This window comes from Cavia porcellus, unplaced genomic scaffold (assembly GCF_034190915.1).
Source record: "Cavia porcellus strain 051 isolate PalLab524CR breed Dunkin Hartley unplaced genomic scaffold, mCavPor4.1 scaffold_2, whole genome shotgun sequence".
Classification (NCBI taxonomy): Eukaryota; Metazoa; Chordata; class Mammalia; order Rodentia; family Caviidae; genus Cavia; species Cavia porcellus.
The window spans coordinates 102,449,366-102,466,520 of record NW_026947485.1 but is presented as its reverse complement, the minus strand read 5'-3'; positions in this window follow the sequence as shown (position 1 = coordinate 102,466,520).

Sequence of the window (17,155 nt, the reverse complement as noted above, 5' to 3'; positions counted from 1 at the left end):
TCCCTAGCAGATGTGTATCAAGGGCCTGCTCAGCATATGAGGTGCTCCTTAGGGCTGGAGACCAGTGGGTAGTGACAGATGAAGACATGTCCCTGCCTTTATAGAGCTTGGTGTCTGGCAGGGGTGAGACAAGAGTTAGAAATTCCAAGAAAAGGGGATGCACCTTGCTACTGGACAGGGAGGGTGATGTGGCAGGGACAGAGTCCCGATGCAAGGCTGTGAAGGCAGAATAACTCAGGTCAGTGGGGTCACCTGAAGCCTCCTGGGCTGGAGAGTCTAAAGGATCTTGCTTGTTTTCTGGTCTGCCCTGCTTTTCTGACACCAGTGGGGTGGGCTTCTGAGCCGAAGCTGTTAAATACAGAAACAGAACAACTCACCTGGCAGTTACCAAGGTAACCACACTGTAATATACATAGAACAGCAAAATTAATCAGGGCCAACACTGGAGTAACTTCTTTGTGGGCTAGCAAGGTATGTCTTTGTCATGACAAATATTGGTCCAATCCATGCTCTTACTCAAGTTTTGAGGATCTTAAGTGTCCTCACTTAAATTAGGGTGGCCAAGTACACAGGGGTAGATCAAGACCCAGGTAGCAGGCAGGGACCATCTACTTAGGTTGAGGGCCTCTTTGGTGAAATGAATATTTCATGTCATCTGTGCTAGTCATTCTGTTTTTAGAATCTGGGTCCTATCCTTAGACTTGCAAGATAATAGGCTACAAGAAACTTTCACATCAGGCTAAATTCTGCCACCTGCATTCTGTACTGCAAACACAATCACCTTCTTTGTCATCCTTGCCACTAGAATGCTACCGCTACTCAAGGTAGTATCTCCACATGGGCATTCAAATGCTAGTTGGAATACATTCATTCACAAAAGACAGCAATTGTTGAATTTGGTAGAGGGTTCTCTTGACATTTTTCAGTTAAGATTCCCAAAACATAGCTGAAAGCCTCCCAAAAAATCTGTAGACAAAAAGACTGATTCGATGTCTCCCATTCTTTTTTTAATCATTACTGGGAATTGAACTCATGACCGCCTGCTTGCAAGGCAGGTGCTTATGCCGCGGAGCTAAATCCCCAGCCCATGTCTCCCATTCTCACAACATATATGTCCTAGAGACTTTTAAATCCCAGCCTCAGTTTCCCGGTGTAAAATGTAAGTTAGAGTCCTCACTTCATAGTCTCCAGAGAATTCGTAGGGAAATGCATGTCAAAGTGCCAGAGAGGTTCTGCACAAACATAAGGTGACAGTTGTGAGGGAGGTGAAGAATCTGTCTGTGAACGTGACATGGCAGGTCCAAGGGTCTGTGTTCTACTACTAGCAGGGTTGTTTCCTGGGGACCAGAGTGTCATTTTTGCTATTTAGGATTTTTTTGTATTGAGTACTTTTTGATTTATGTTAATAACTTGCTCATGAACAAGTGTATGTTCTTTCAGGACACAAGTCCAAGAGTCAACAGAAATTTGGAAATTCTATTTTCACGCTGAAATTTAATTCATGATGAATTTGTTTTTAAGTGTGCAATTTTCTTTCCTTGATTTTCACATGACTTTGTAATAAGAGCAGTTGCACAGGCTCATCAAAAATAGAAGCTGGCTGATGGAGTAGGATGTTCAGTGTAAATATTTAGTACTGGAGGCTGGCAGCTTTTAAATTTGCATCTTGATCTAAATGTATCTGCTGATTTCCCATCTGCTAATATTTTCCCATCTGCTAAATACCTGCTACCAAGGGAAGAGGACGTCTTTGTCATTCTGCCCCTGCTTGACCTCCATGTCCCCTCCACCTGAACTTGGAAACAGTAATACCGTGCGCACAAGAATACACAGACGGACAGACAGACATTGACCACAAGGCAACTGTGACAAGTCAGACAGTACCACTCCAGATAATTGGTTGACCTAGGAATTTGCCTCCTTTTAAACATCAGCCCAGTGTCCTGCTGCCATGGAGCTGAAGTCTCAGAGGCAGCAGCTGTCCTGGGATCCAAGGCCAGCACTAGAGAAGAGAGTCCGTTCATTTGTCTGTCATATATCCACAGCAAACAATACAGCCCCAAAGGCCAGGAAACTGCCTCAGCTCACAGAATACAGGCTGATGATCAGAGGATAAGAGGCATCCAGGAGCAACAGCTGTGGCAGGACGAAGCCGGCAGAGAGACTGGGGCTAGCCCATCTTCTACATCATTCACCGAACACCTCCTGCTCAGAGGACAGTTTTGGGATTTTGTTTTGGTGCCTGGAGCCTTATTTTCAGGGACCCCCTCTTAAATATCAACACCAGAGGTCATGTGGAACATTGTGTCATTGGGCCTGGCGTATTCTGGCTCTCAGCGGAGCAATGTGAGTTAATGAACTTGTGCCATCCTCTGTGTATCACATCCACCAGGATGAGCTGCTCCTTCCCACTATTAAAGCCCAAGAAGAGTTCAAGAGCACCAAACAGCTCCCTTTGAGGGAGTGTGCTCTTCGGGGTATGCTGCTCTTCAGCGTCCTGCTGGATGAGCCTGCTGACAGACCCCAGAACAAAGGACAGAATGGACCCAATGAGCAAGAATTACATGTCATGCTTAAAATCAAGGCTGTCCCCTGAGAAGGCAACCACGAAGACACTTGATTGATGGTGGCAAATAATTATTCGTAGTGTTGCTGTGAGCCTGCCTTCGCAGAAAGCCAGAGATGAATAAAATATATGAGAGCACATCAAAATATAGTGCAAGGACAACATATACAAACAGTACATTAAGCATTATGGAAGACAATAAAGAGAGCTGGAAAAAGCAGATCCGAGTTAGCAGCTGGGTTCCGAGTCCACATGCATTCGTATTAACAGCAAGCAGCCCACAGACTTCTCCTGTGGTCCTCTGGTCCTGGGAATATTTCATTAGTTGGAAAATGTGCTCAGATTTGTTTCCACTACCTCCTCTTTTCTAAAGGACATATTCCTAGTACCCAGCACAGCCATGGCGCTCCTGCCGCCAGGACCTGGGCTTCCCTCTGCGCAGAGTGCAGTGTCAACAGAAATGCTACAGTGACATTTCTCTCTCTCTCAATTACTTGTAGGCTTTTCACTGCCCATATAAAATACATATTGTGCTCTAGCAAGATCTACAGTACTGAGGTCAGCGGGAACTCATTGTCCTTTTGCTTCAGAACAAGACAATACTGACATCTGTAAGATTTGCTGTAAATAACCCAAGTGGTATAAGTACAGAGCAAGGGCCAGGGAAGGGAAAGAAAGAATGGGACAGAAGAGGGAGAGGGTGAGTTGGGGGGAGGCAAGAGAACAATGGTGAAGGATTTACTATTAAATTCCTGTTACTCATTTAGAGTCCGAAAGCCTAGGGAAGGCTTCACTGGGTGATCTGTGTCATTTAAGGGGATAATGGGTATTTGGCAAATATCTACAAGACAACACCGAGCTCACAGGCAGACTTCAGGTAGATGCTCCCACTGGTTCAGAATGATCCTGAGAAGACACACCAGAGGGACCCAGGTGGAGCTCCCTGAGCTGGCTCCCCAGCACACACACACACAATTTGGGCACATGGTCTCGAATTCTAATTGGGATGTCTATGATCCTGATTAAGTGCAACAGAGTCATTTACTTGACAGTTCCAATCAATAAGTTAAAATAGGGTGGGGGTGGGGGATCACCCTGCACAAAGATCTGAGGAGCAGAGAGCCCTGGTGCGTGTTGGTGTTGCCCAGATGACTGGCTTTTTAAGTCAGCCTGTGAGAAAATCAAAAGTGTGTTTGACAACCAGTCAGAAAGAAGCTCTTCTCTGAAGGAGAGGTTTTTCATGGAAAAGAAAATTTGGCGACAGGCAGTGCACTATGCTTTGGATGACAAATGAGGATGAGAAATTCTAGTGGAGGCTCGCAGAAGTCCCGCTTGCCTTTTTTTCTCCATTTATGTAGGAGGCAGAGACTGAATCTATGTTCATGTGCACACATGTACATAAGGATAGTTTGTGCATGTGTGCACATGTATATGTGTAAGAGGTACAGAAAGAGGGCTGTGTATGCCTGTGTCTCCATAAAAGTGTAAGGGCTTATCTGCACTTGTGCACACATATATAGGAGGTATGGGTAGCAGGTCTGAGTGTAAGTGTACCCGTGTATGTGTGCCTGAGTAGCACAGTAGGCCGAGCATGTGTCTATGTGTGTGTCCCAACCCATGGTTTGTCAGTGGTCGGTGCGTGCTGTTTAAGGACGTTGCTTCCACCATGCCCAGGGCCGCACCCTCCCTAAAATCTTGGGTAAATGCTGATTCTGACACTGGTCCAGCAATGAATTCTTTGCCACTCAGGATTTTTACTCTAAAGACAAAATTTCCTTAGCCTGTACCTTTTCCCTTCGGTCATATCCAGAAAAGGGAGCATGTGATTTCAATTTGAAATTAAAAGTCATGTCTGAATAACAGAACTGCATTCTCATTTCCTAATACCCTGGTTTTTACTACTTTGCATTCAACTGTGAAAAGTCTTTTAAAACTCGGAACAGCAGTAAAACTTGAATGAATTTTTGACCCATTATTGCATAGCGGGTGCGCCTTCCAAGTTGGAGAGACTGCCAAGTTCTCACCACCTAATATTTCCACTTTAATTGTGCCACTTGAGAAATTTACGTGCCTCAAAATATGGCATGAATCTTACGCTTATTGCAGTATCATTAGCAGCAACATTTAAGCAACATCTGTGTGCTATAGAACTAATTGAAGTAGCAGAAGTGGCAGCTGTAAATCCACAGGAAGATGGCAGTTTGTACCCGGCACTGCTGAGTTAGCTACTAACTGTCAGCCTGTTCCTGCAATCTGCTCTCGAGTACCACGGTACAGGCACACAATGTCCAAAAAAATACAGCGAGAAGGCTAATGATCCTATTAACCACTTTGCTGCACCAATTTGGCTGTTTTTCCAGTTTCCTTGTTGAATTTCATTATAAATTTCACCATTCCTGTAAAAAGTCCAGTGTGAGATGTGTGTCTGACTTTAAATTACTTACCTGAGCTGAGAAATGCTCTTCTGGCCAGGCCAAACCAAGGATTGATTTTTTTGTTATTTAATAATTCCACCCACTGTCCCCCTCCTTCCCATTACTTAGAAATTTTTAGCACACACATTTATGCAGAGAGAGAGAGAGAGAGAGAGAGAGAGAGAGAGAGAGAGAACTTTTAAATTCCTTGTAATGTTGATATTTAAAGCAATGGCATTTTCTTCCCACAGACATAACATTTTCAATAATCAATACAAGATGGCAGCCATAATTTATTATTGGTTGGGAGTGGAGGCTGGGGTGTGGAGGAAGTGGGTGGCTGCTGAGGTAGAAATGTGGTCAGGTTGCTTGAGGGCCTGGAGGCTTCTCCATTGACCAGGTTTATGAAGCACAGCCACAAACTGGTTTAGACCCAAAAGGCACTGATTGTTTTTCCTTGAATATGAAGAAAAATGGCACTGATTCCTCCACATAGAGGCAAGCTTGGAGTGAGGAATGATCACGATTCACAGCGCCTCTTCCAGTGGGGAAGAGAGGGCTTTGATGCCTTCACATTTATTTGGAATATTTCCTCCAGTGGAGCACAACTGGAAAAAATATTTGACATCTCCTATGAAACCCAGTTCCATTTTGCTTTTAACTTTTCTTTTGGTTGTCTTTTATCTCGGCAGTGAATGGATGCCTCTCCCTCAGTGCCCAGCCCGTAGACAAGGATGTAACTGGTATCTTTTGAAGCACTCAAGAGTGCTTGGAAATACACAAAAGAAGACCTCTTTCAATATGTGATGACTGGTGTGTTTGCCAACAACCCGACTTCATTAGAAAATTGGCACGTCCACCCAGCTGCCATGTGACACGCCGTTAACTGTGGACATTTGTTGTCTTAATGCTCAAGTACTCAGGGACTCAACTGATAAGGGAGAAAGTGTTTGGAATTTACTGAACCCCACGCTTATGGTGGCACGCCACCTCACGGTATTGAAAATCAATAGCCATGTGACCGCTTGAAGGTCGGAGGTCTCCAGAATTAACTTCCTGGTACTAAATTACGATTTCTTGTTTCTTGGTTTATTTTCTAACAATAATACATTGTAAGGGGGCCTGATTAAAAATCACTTATGAAACACACAGTGAAGCAACAGAAGTGGTGGTAAACAGCTGCTGATTTCACCCATCAACTCAGAGAACATCAGGATGAAAGGTTGTTGAAAGCATTACTGGTCTGCAATTCGCCATTTTTTCTTCTTTTTTTTCTAAACCACTTTTTTGACAGTGGCGTTCTAATCTTGATATAAAAAATAAAAGTGGGTTTGGAAACTATTTCTGATTTATCAAAATAATGCAGCCTAATAGCGACACAGGCACGACCACTGCCCTAGGACTTTGTAGCCATGGCACAGAGTGTAGACAGAGAGGAAAATCCTCCTGGTATTTCATTTCTGTTGAAAAATAAGTTCCTGTGCTTCACTATGTAGCATCACTTTCTTTGGATGTAACTTCTGAAATTGCTTATCTCTTCACCTTTATGCTTAAAAATTATTTAGATACTTAATAACAGACATTCGGGCTATATGTACTGCTAGCACACTAAAAATAAACCAATAAATTAAAAAAAAATTAATCTGTTTGAAAACAAAAGCCACTACTAAGTAACACATTTAGTTTAAGAACAAACAAATAAAATCCCTAAATTTTCCAAAAAAGACTAGTAAAAGAGGCATTTTTTTCTGTTTATACAAATCTTAACGCAGTATTTGCTTTAAGAGAGGAAGCTAGATTTGCTTTAAGAGAGGAAGCTAGATTGCAGTTTCTTCATTCAAATGGTGTGATTCTTTTTTTTTTTTTAAATGATGCATTTGGAGTTCTGGTCTCACAAAGACATGCAGTTGGTAAAGCAAGAGTATTTCAACAATAAGAAAATCACAGATATTCTCCTCTGACTCCACTCCGAAACCTGGCCAGTGGGGGCCAGCTGTAGCACAGTAGCCGAAGCCACTGGGTCACTTCTCTGTCCCACAAAATTCCAGTCCTTGTAAGGGCTTTTGTTGTTGTGGTGGTTGTTGTTATCGGTATGTGAGTTTTAAATTCCACACACTGATCACTTCGAAACACTGACTCACTGGTATAGAAATCTTCTAAATACTAACACACTTCATTACATGATATTTAAAACACACACACACACACACACACACACACACACACACACACACACACTTGTTAATATCACCAGTCTGAGTAAAGTCATTAAGTATTAGGAAAATGTAACTATAGTGGCAGATAGAAATCTTCCAAATTTCCAATTTTGTTCAAAAATATAAATTTTTATGACTAGAAACAAAGAATGTCAGTTATTCTAAAAGGGACTGGTTCACTTCAGTTTTGGGAAAATATCCACAAATACAAGTTGCAATAACCATTATGGCAGCTGAGGCTATCAAAGTCTCCGGCTCTTTGGATTGGTTCTAAGCCCACTGCAAGTTGCACTGTCCCCCCACTTAATACATTCTTTCACAGGCTCTCCCCAGAAATCCTGCCCTTCCCCTGAACATCTCCGAGTCTTTGGTAGTGGGTGATTTTTCTATCAGGTCAGTTGCATTATGTCCTGCTTTAGTGTAGGTCTACTCTGATTCAGGACCAAGACTGTTCCCCAGAACTCCTGCAGGTAGGGGATCTCAGAGCCAAAGCCCTTGTCAAGTAGGGTAGGGTTCACTTTTGCCACCTGAGGAGCCATCTGGTCCCACAAGAGAAGTGAGTGGCCAGGAGCAGGCTGCCCTGGAACACAGCAGAGAGTGACCGGACTGCCACTGGGGGTGGTCGCATGGCTCAATGGTGCCCCCAGGCTCCTCCCAGGGTGGTCAGGCCATGGCTCTGCCTACTGCTCATGGTCATCCTCTGCTTCCAGGTGATTCCTGGGTTTAGAGAGGGGACCTCCCAGACACAGCTTCAGCCTGAATCCTTGACTGGCTGGAGAGTTAAAGTGTATTTCCCAGGCTTCTGGGCCAGGAAAAATCCCTCACACAAAAGTAGCTCAAGATGGTCAAGGTGAACCACAGGTGGGCTCATCTACCACACACAGAAGCTGACTAGAAATAGGCACATATCTGTCCTCAACAAATTTCTCAAGGACTTGCTTGAATTTTTTTTAAAGAAGCAAATATGTTTATTGTATATGTTGTGCAGTGATGTAAGTATACCTCAACTTCTGGAATAATATCCTGCTTGGTCTGCCTGGGTCACTCTGATAATCCATTCTCCACCTGTACCCTTAGTGAATGGCTCACATTTTTATCATTGCCTCACCTTTTAAAAGGTTTATCATATATATATATATATATATATATATATATATATATATATATACATATATATATGTATATATACTGCATTCATTTATTTATTTAAAGAGATTACATAGCCTTTAAGGATGGCTTGTGAGAGTAATAAAATGAATTTAATGTCATGCACCAATGCCCTGCAGATTGCTTTCTTTACTCATTGTATTTTTCAGCTCTTTAGTCAGGTATAGCATACAGTTTGTTATTCATTTTCATTATTGTATGATATTTCACCAAGTGAACATGACATTATGCAATTATTCATTTTTCTTTAGATGGATATGTGAGTTAATTACCACCTTTGTTGTCATGAATGGTTGTGCTGTGACTGTCACCTCTCTGGCCTGGATTGTATACACATGGCCACACAGTTTTCTCAGGGCAATGTGCTCAGGAGAGAATTGTGTAACTTTGAGGATGCACATGTTTATCATTGCAGGATAATACCAAGCAACAGTCCAGAGTCATTGGCCTCACAGAATGCTGTATTCAGGGTTTGTAAGAGGAACAATTTCACGCAGGGCACATTACTTATAGTATGATTTTATGACAGTCATTCAAAGAGACAAATATAGAAGAAAGTGCAGGAAATCTGTCCACACACTAAGACCCAAAGAATCTTGGTGAGGGTCTGGATCCCACAGCAATGTCCTGCTTGAATCTAACTGAAAACCTAGAGTCTGAGACAATGTCTCATGCAAGCATTTCATGGGTCCGCACTGGGAAGGTCCAAAGGTCAGTGGTCAAAGCCAGAAAGTCTGTGCCAGTGGGATCAAGGATCTATGCCAGTAGGTTGAGGGTTCTGCACTGGAGCTAGGAAGTAATGCTCAAAGTAGGGACCAGGGCTCCTCTGAAAGTACCACAGCCATCAGTGACGTGGTCCGGAGCTCCTCCTCAACGATGAGCACAGAGAAGTTCGTATCAGGAAGCCAGCGTGACAAGCTTCTCCTGGAGACTGATTAGCTCACCATCTTCCCCTCAGGAGCCAGGAAGTGGTGAAGACCAGAGCTCTCTCAAAGTGAACCATGGCTGTTCTCAGTGACAAGAAGGTCCTGAGTTTCTCTGACAATGAGAACAGCCAAGTTTATAACAGGCAAGAAACTTAACAAGCTCCTTCAGAAAACCAATAACAACAGGAATACCAACAATAACGCAGGAGAACCCACAACACTACATCTTCTTCTCCAGTTCTCCTTTTCACCGTGGCAACAATCCATGGGTGAGCCATCCACACTTAGCCCCTGCTGATTCAGTTCAGGTGGTGTTACAAGCAGACTACCAGTTATCAATCCACCGCACAGAGCAAGGCTCCTTTTCAATATGTTATAGGTGCTTTCTTTCTCACTTCCTGGGTCATTTAACAGTTGGTTCGGGGCTGGGGATTTAGCTCAGCGGCATAAGCACCTGCCTCGCAAGCAGGCGGTCGTGAGTTCGATCCCCGGTACCGATAAAAAGGAAAATGAAAATGAAAAAACAGTTGGTTCTAACTATGCATGGTTATTTGTGAGAGACTGTAGGCTTGAGTCATCAGGTAAGTATGCTCTTACCTAGTCTATGAGTCCAGGATCTGAGAGGGCCTCAGATCAAGTCTAGACTTCTTGCTGTAAAAAAGTGAGTGATTCGGGGAGAAGCACTTTCTATTTCTTGTGGGGAGAAAGCCAACACTGGATAGGGAATTGAGAGGATCATAGGTGCTAACACATGTGGTCGCACATGTCAGTTCTGTTGGTAATATTACCTTTTTGGTAAAATGCTTGTTGAAGAAGTGAAAGAGAGAGAGAGAGAGAGAGAGAGAGACAGAGAGAGAGAGAGAGAGACAGAGACAGAGACAGACAGAGAGACAGAGACAGAGAGACAGAGAGAGAGAGATATGCCTCCACTGTGCAGATGCAGGAACCATAAACGTGGATGCAGCATGACTGGACAGACCTGGCTGCCGGTCTGCAGGAGGGACCTGGACTCTGCATAGCATCGGCATGAAGGGGACACAGCACTAAAACAAAAAGCACACAGAGGCCCCAGGTGTTGGATGCCACCCAAGTGGTCTCTCTTGGATGAGTCAGAATGCTGGACACTTTGTTCCTTTCTGGATTGTTTTTAGTAAATTGAAAATGACCTTCGGAAATGCTTTTTTATACATGGTTTGTCTGGATCATTTTTCCTGCAGGGTTTGGTTTGAGTGCTCAGCCACTAGTGTGTGACTTAAACTTTACTTTCTTGAAGCCTGGACATGTCCAGCTGACAGAGGCCAGCCAGCTCTCTCAGATGGCTTCCTAGCTGGGCATCAGCTGTAGAATTCCTGGCCACTGCCCTGTCTTACTGTTACTTATGGCCCAGAAGTTTGCTCTACTAACTGGCTGCTGTGTTTCCAGTTGTGAGAAGAGCTTCCCAGGGAGTTCTTCACATAATCATCATCTTGATCTTAAATGTAAATATTGTCACCATAGTTTAAAGAGAGATTAATGGTTTGCTGACAGCTCCATACATCCCGAGGAAGTAATGCCCCAAAGAACATAAACTAGTCTCTTTCTACAATAGGACCACAGGAAAAGCTAGTTGATGTACCCTTAGGGTGGGGGCAAGCAAAGTCTGAGTCTGAGGGTGCTTCTCTTTTTCTGAGCAACTTACCAATTAAGAAGGCTCTAGACCTGCCCTGCCCTCCTCCTTCTCCACCAATCCAGACTTGAGGTGCTGGGATAGTGAGGAGCTGGCCCCAGCTAAGTCCCTCTTCCTGTCCCTGGATTGCCAACCCCAGGGCTTTGTGATAAATGTCTTGTTTCTGCCGCCGCCTCCAGAAACTGCACCCACATTTCCCTGATGCAGCTAGGCCTGCCACTCTATCAGGAATACAGTACAAGTGTCAATTCCAAGAGGACTGGGCAATTAGATTCCACATCTGAATTTCTTATATTTTCAAACTGTTCTACACTAATTAGTTAGTTCTGTTAGCTCTCAGGATTAGTAGCTACTCTAACAAGACATAGGACATTAAGTGACTTACCTAATTATGTAAAACACAGGGACGTGAGAAGAAGGCAAGCTTCCTTAGAGCAGCGCTCAGGGCTGCTGCACTGCCCACTGCAGCACCTGCATGGCTTCTGTTCTCCTGGGTCCTCAAGGGCATGGAGTATCCAACAGTAGGAAGGGGCTAGGCGAGTGTGCCCACCTCGGGGTCCCAGACCTGCTCTTCTGTGTTAAGATCATAGGCATTCCCACCAAGGCTCTCAGGACACCACAGACAAGGCAGTAAGCACGAAGAGCTGCAGATCTGTGTAGGCCTAGGGGGGTCCCACCACGTGTGGCCAGGGAGTTGGCCCCACAGTATCCTCTCCACACTGGGACACACAGTTAATGACTGCCATGACCTACTGTCATCATCTGAGACTTCACCAAGAACTGGATCTGCATGTTCTCTCCTCACAGCAAGGGATCTCCTGCCTGCATCTCCTGGCTCTAACCATCCCTGCCCCACTCTGCTCTTTCTAAAGACATCATCCACTCTGTTTACTCGCAGTGCCCTCTGCCCTGCCCAGTTCTAACAAGCACAGCTCAATTCTCATCTCCTCCAGGAAGTCCCACTTGACTGTCTACTTCACCTTGTCCCCCATGTCTGTCCCTACTCAGAGACTTCAAAATCCAGAGTTGGAACTGATTTATATCGATATTCCACAGCCTTTTTCATGATAGTGTGTTGCTATCTACATCTTATGATTTCACACGGGTTGTTCTCACATGGAAGGAAAGGGCTGACAGAGCCAGTGCTGCCTTATCACGGGTTTTGTTAGAGTGTCAGAGACCTCTCCTCTATGTCAGGTACAAATGTGTTTGTATGACTGCAAACATATTTTTGCCACAAAAATTACAGAATACAGGTAAGCACAAAAATAGTCATGATTTCCTCATGCTAAGATAAAGCAGCACCTTGCTGTATAGATGATCTTTCTAAAAAATGACACGATATAGACACACATGTTTTTAAAACAGACTCATGGATCATATTTTCAAAGTGGTAACCCTTTTTTTTTTTTTTTTTTACAAAAGTCACACAACACTGGAAAGAAACACAGTGTACACAGGGATGTGTATCCACTCATATGCCAAAGCAGTTCTCCCCAACTCTTTTGGCTAAGATGTTTCCATATAAAACCTTTGATGAATTCTAGCCTACAGCTTTACAGGCAAGGCACAACTAAAAGTTCTGTTTTACAAGACAACATTGACCATACTGATGTTTTATCACCTGGCTTTATTATTGAGCAGTGAATCCCGACTGCCTTCCCATGTCACTAGTGTACATCTATTTCTCCTTTCATAATGGCTAAACTGTTCTACATCACATGACAGGACATGTATGCTGCTCCTCACTTGTCACCATCATAGGCAGTGGTGCCATGGATATCCTCGTAACAGAAGCCTTCTATATTCATGTAAATATCTCTGTAGGAAGGGTCTGAAAAGTAGAATTCTTTGGGCAAGGAGCACAGGCACTTGACACTTTAATAAACATCGTTTAACTGCCCCATCAAAACATGGCAATGTGCCCACCAGTGCTGCGGATAAAGAATTAAAGACTGTTTACATTTTCAAGCTAGATTACAATAATAATGCTGCCTCCTATTGTAACTTGAAATGTGGTGATCACTAGTGAGGAGGGACCTCTTACATGGGATCCCTTCAGGAACAGTCATCACTGTAAGTTTCACTTGTGCTCTTCCTATGCTCTTTCCAGAGCCTTTCTGTACAGTACCTTCTTCTGTACGAATGACCTGTCCATACTTTGTGCTTGTCTTCTGAGTGGCTTGTCTTTTTATTGTTATGCAGAAGCTTTTTACATATGATAGATGCAATCTCTTTGTCTTAGACACTGCCAGTGCTTCATCCCAGTGTATCATTTGTCTTTTGTTTCTAATACTTATATGTGGTCAAACAAGTCAATTTTTTCTTCCATGGCTCCTGGGTTCTTGCCTTGTTCTGAAATGCCTGTATCTCCCCAGCACCGATGCATTTTCCCTATATTTTCGTCTTATACAACAAAGGTAAAAAAGAAATGCTCTCTGATGTCCCTGAAATTGTGTTATTTTCAAAACAGTTTGGTTGTCTGTCTTGACACCATTAGATAATCTGCTTCCCCACTGAACTGAATACCATGTTTATTATATTTAAATTTCCACATAAAGGTGGCCATTTCTGAACTCGCCACTTGTCTGTGTCTCCATCAGCCCCACACTGTTTTATTTACAGTGACTTTAAGCTTCATCTGCTATCATTATATTAAAAAGATACCTAGATGCTTCAAGTAGACCTGTCATCTATGACAGCCACAGACCCAGGCCAGATTGGGAATCCCTTTTGAGGCTGCTTTTAAAAAATCTGACTCATGCATGTCTTTAGAGATCACTGTCAAAGAGTTCTCAGAACATCCTGGTGTCTGTGGAATGGGCACACCTTTGCTTATACCACCACTGTGAGTAGCAACGCTCACTGCAGGTTGTCACCTCTACTTGTGAGGCTTCAAGTGCACATCACAGTCCCACAGACCTCCATTATCAATACCGTCCAACCCGGAAGAGAAAAGAACTTGCTTCTGCACCCTTCAGGGACAGCTAAGGCTACTGAGAGAGCCAAATTCAGGCTGCAGTGGAGCTGCTGTGCCCTCTTTGATGTTGCTGTTCTCTGTATAGGCCAGTCACACAGGGCAGTTTCTTGTCTTCACTTCCTGCATAACTGAATAGGTCACTAAGTGTTCCATGGTCAGCAAGAGGGGATTGGAACCTAGACTTGTCCAACTCTGAAATCTAAGTCACTACCACCACCTGAGTATACAACACATGCTGGCTGGGCACTGTCCATGCCAACTCCCTGCGGCCTGGCTGGTCATGGCCTACCCCTGGCATCCTTGACATTCCCATCATGCAGAGATGGAGCCCAGAAGAGTATCCTGGGGACAGAGTTCCATGAACTGTCTTAAAGGAACAGAAATATATTCTTTTCCAGTTCTGGAGGCCAGAAATTCAAAATCAAGGTGTCAACAGGGTGATGATCCTTCTTAAAGGCTCTGGGGGAAAGCTTTCCTCCTCTCTTTGACCTTCTGTTTGCTTCACATCCTCCATGACCTGAGGCCACACTGCTCCAATTTCTGTCTCTATCTTCATATTCAAGGTCTATACAATGAATACAAGTAGGGGTGGGGGGAAGCCAGAGGTTAAGTGTAGGGAGTGGAAGTTCTGGGGAGCCCTCCTGGTAGAGGATGTAGAAGAGGTGACTCACAGCCAGAAATGTACAGGCTTGTAGCACCAAGCGGGCTCAGACCCAGCACACGACAAGCTTCTATCCTCTCCTTGTGAAAATCTGTTCGTCTACATCTGAGACCAATTTGTTAGAAACTACAGAATACCTGTCACATTGCTTCCTAACACAGAAGTTGGATGTTTGCATGGAAAAGTACAGACAGCTACATACTTCTTGGTGTTGTAATATTTAACAATGTCATCTCAAAGAAGAGGCAGCTTTAAATAAATGAGTGTTTTCTGCTTGGCACAAGTCCCCAGCCTGGAAACTGAGTGAGAGCAGACTGCATCTCTCCTGCAGGTGAGCAGGAGCGATTTTCATGGCTTTCTCAATGACACACCCAAGTTCAGTGCAGTGCCAAGGCTGCTGTCCCGTGTGTGTCTCCAATCTTTGCATTTAATTCACATAGGGTGAGGGCTGCCCAGATGTTAGCATGTTTGAGAATTGGGTCACACAGTGCCTGTGGTCAGATGATCCAAACCTTGCCCTGTGATCACACACACATGCCCTCTCTGGAGGGAAAAAGGGGACTGTGCTTTTCTGGGCTGCCCACCAGAGACGGGAGAAGCTTTCTATTTGCTGGCTAGCTCTTGTGGTACCATGGAATGTAAGTCTACACACTGCAAAGTCAGTCAGGTTAAGGAGAGGGCAAGGGTTTTCCTCCTTTTACTGAGAGAAGAGAGACTCAGCCACAGCTGGATTCAACAGTGAGGCTTTCTGTGCTATTAACAGACCAAATTTTTTATTGGCAGATTTGCCATACATAATGATCACATTTATCATAGGGAATTTGTACCTGTACATAATATATCTTAATTATATTTCCCCATTCCCCTCTTCTCCCTTCAACCCTACTTCCCTTGCCCATTAGCAAAATCTTTGTTAACATTTTTTCCTTTGCATCCTTTTTAAAAAATCCTTTTTCCCTTTCTTCCCTTCCTCCTGTTCCATCTCTTATTCCATTTCAATTTGAACATGTTCTTCCTACTTCCTACTATCTATCTTACATTTTGTTCCTTACTTACCCGTTGAGTTTCTCACATAAAAGAATGCAATATTTAAACATGTGCTCAATTTATTTCATTAAAATTATGGGCTCAAGATGTATCCATTCAGCTACAAATTTTGCAAGTTAATTTTTCTTTATTGCAGAGTATTATTCTACAGAAAATCATATTTTCTGTATCCATTTATCCACTGATGGGCACATGAGCTGTTGCCAAGATTTAACTATTACAAATTGTGCTACTATAAACATGGATGTGCCTATATCACCGTGGTATGATGCTTGTAACTCTTTTGGGAAGATACCAAGAAGGGAAACAGCTGGGTCAAATAGAACCTCTAACTTTAATTTTTTGAGGACTCTCCACATTTATTTCCATAATGGTTGTAGTAGTTTACACTGTCACCAAAAATAGAGAAGGCTGTTTTTTCCTCTACAGGCTCACCAGCATTTGATTTCTTGATGACAGCCATTTTTTATGGAAATGGAATCTCAGCGTTGTTTTAATTTGCATTTCTTGAATAACCAGTGACACTGAACATTTTTTTTTCTTTGAGATCAGGTCTCATTGTGTAGTGCAAGCTGGCCTTGAAGTTGCTTGTGTAATCCAGGCTGGCCTTGAACTCATGGTGATCCTCCTGCCTCAGCCTCCGCATGCTGGAATTACAGACGTGCATTAACTACGCCTGGCTTGACAGTGAACATTTTTTCATATATTTGTTTTTACTTCATCATTTAAGATGCTCATTTTTGAATAAGGTCTTTAAATTGAGTGGGGGCTGCTTTTTTGAGTTCTTTATATATTCTAGATACTAGTTTTTTGAGGAGTAGCTGGTAAAAAATGTCTTCCCGTTTTGTAGGTTGTTTCTTTACTCTGCTGGTGGCTTCTCAGTGCAAAAGCTTTTTAATTTGATACGATTGCAGTTGTTGATCCTTTATAACATTTCCTCTGTGAGCAGGGTTTTGTTTATAAAGTCTCTGCCTAACGTGATGTCTTTAAGTTTCACCCAGTGGTGGCAGGCTGTTTGTATCACTGGAAGCTCAAAAAGGTTTTCCATCACAGGTTTTACCTATTCTGTCTTCCAGCAGATTAAGTGTTTCTGTTTCAATCTTTGATCCACTTCAGTTTTAGTGTATTAATAGACTTAAAATAGCTTTGTATTAAGTATAACTTGATCTCATAAAATTATATATACTGTAGTTTATTTCAACTAAATTACAGCTATTTAAACCAGTCACTCCCGTAAGCTGTGGACCACTGGCTGTTTATGCCTCCTGCCTCCTGTGGGCCAACAAGCACTGTGTAGATTCCTGCCAGGTGCATGTGTGTGGTAACTCCCAGATGCAGATGTGTGCATATGTCAGGAAGGCCCTTGTCCAGGTGGCCCATAACTAGCACATGGGCTGCATCTCCACTTCTGAGAACAGCAGCAGAATTAAGGCTGGATCTACGAGGTGGATGTCACATTTCCCACAGGTGAAAGCTTCACTTTTATGAGACTATCAAGGGAAAGTAGGAGAA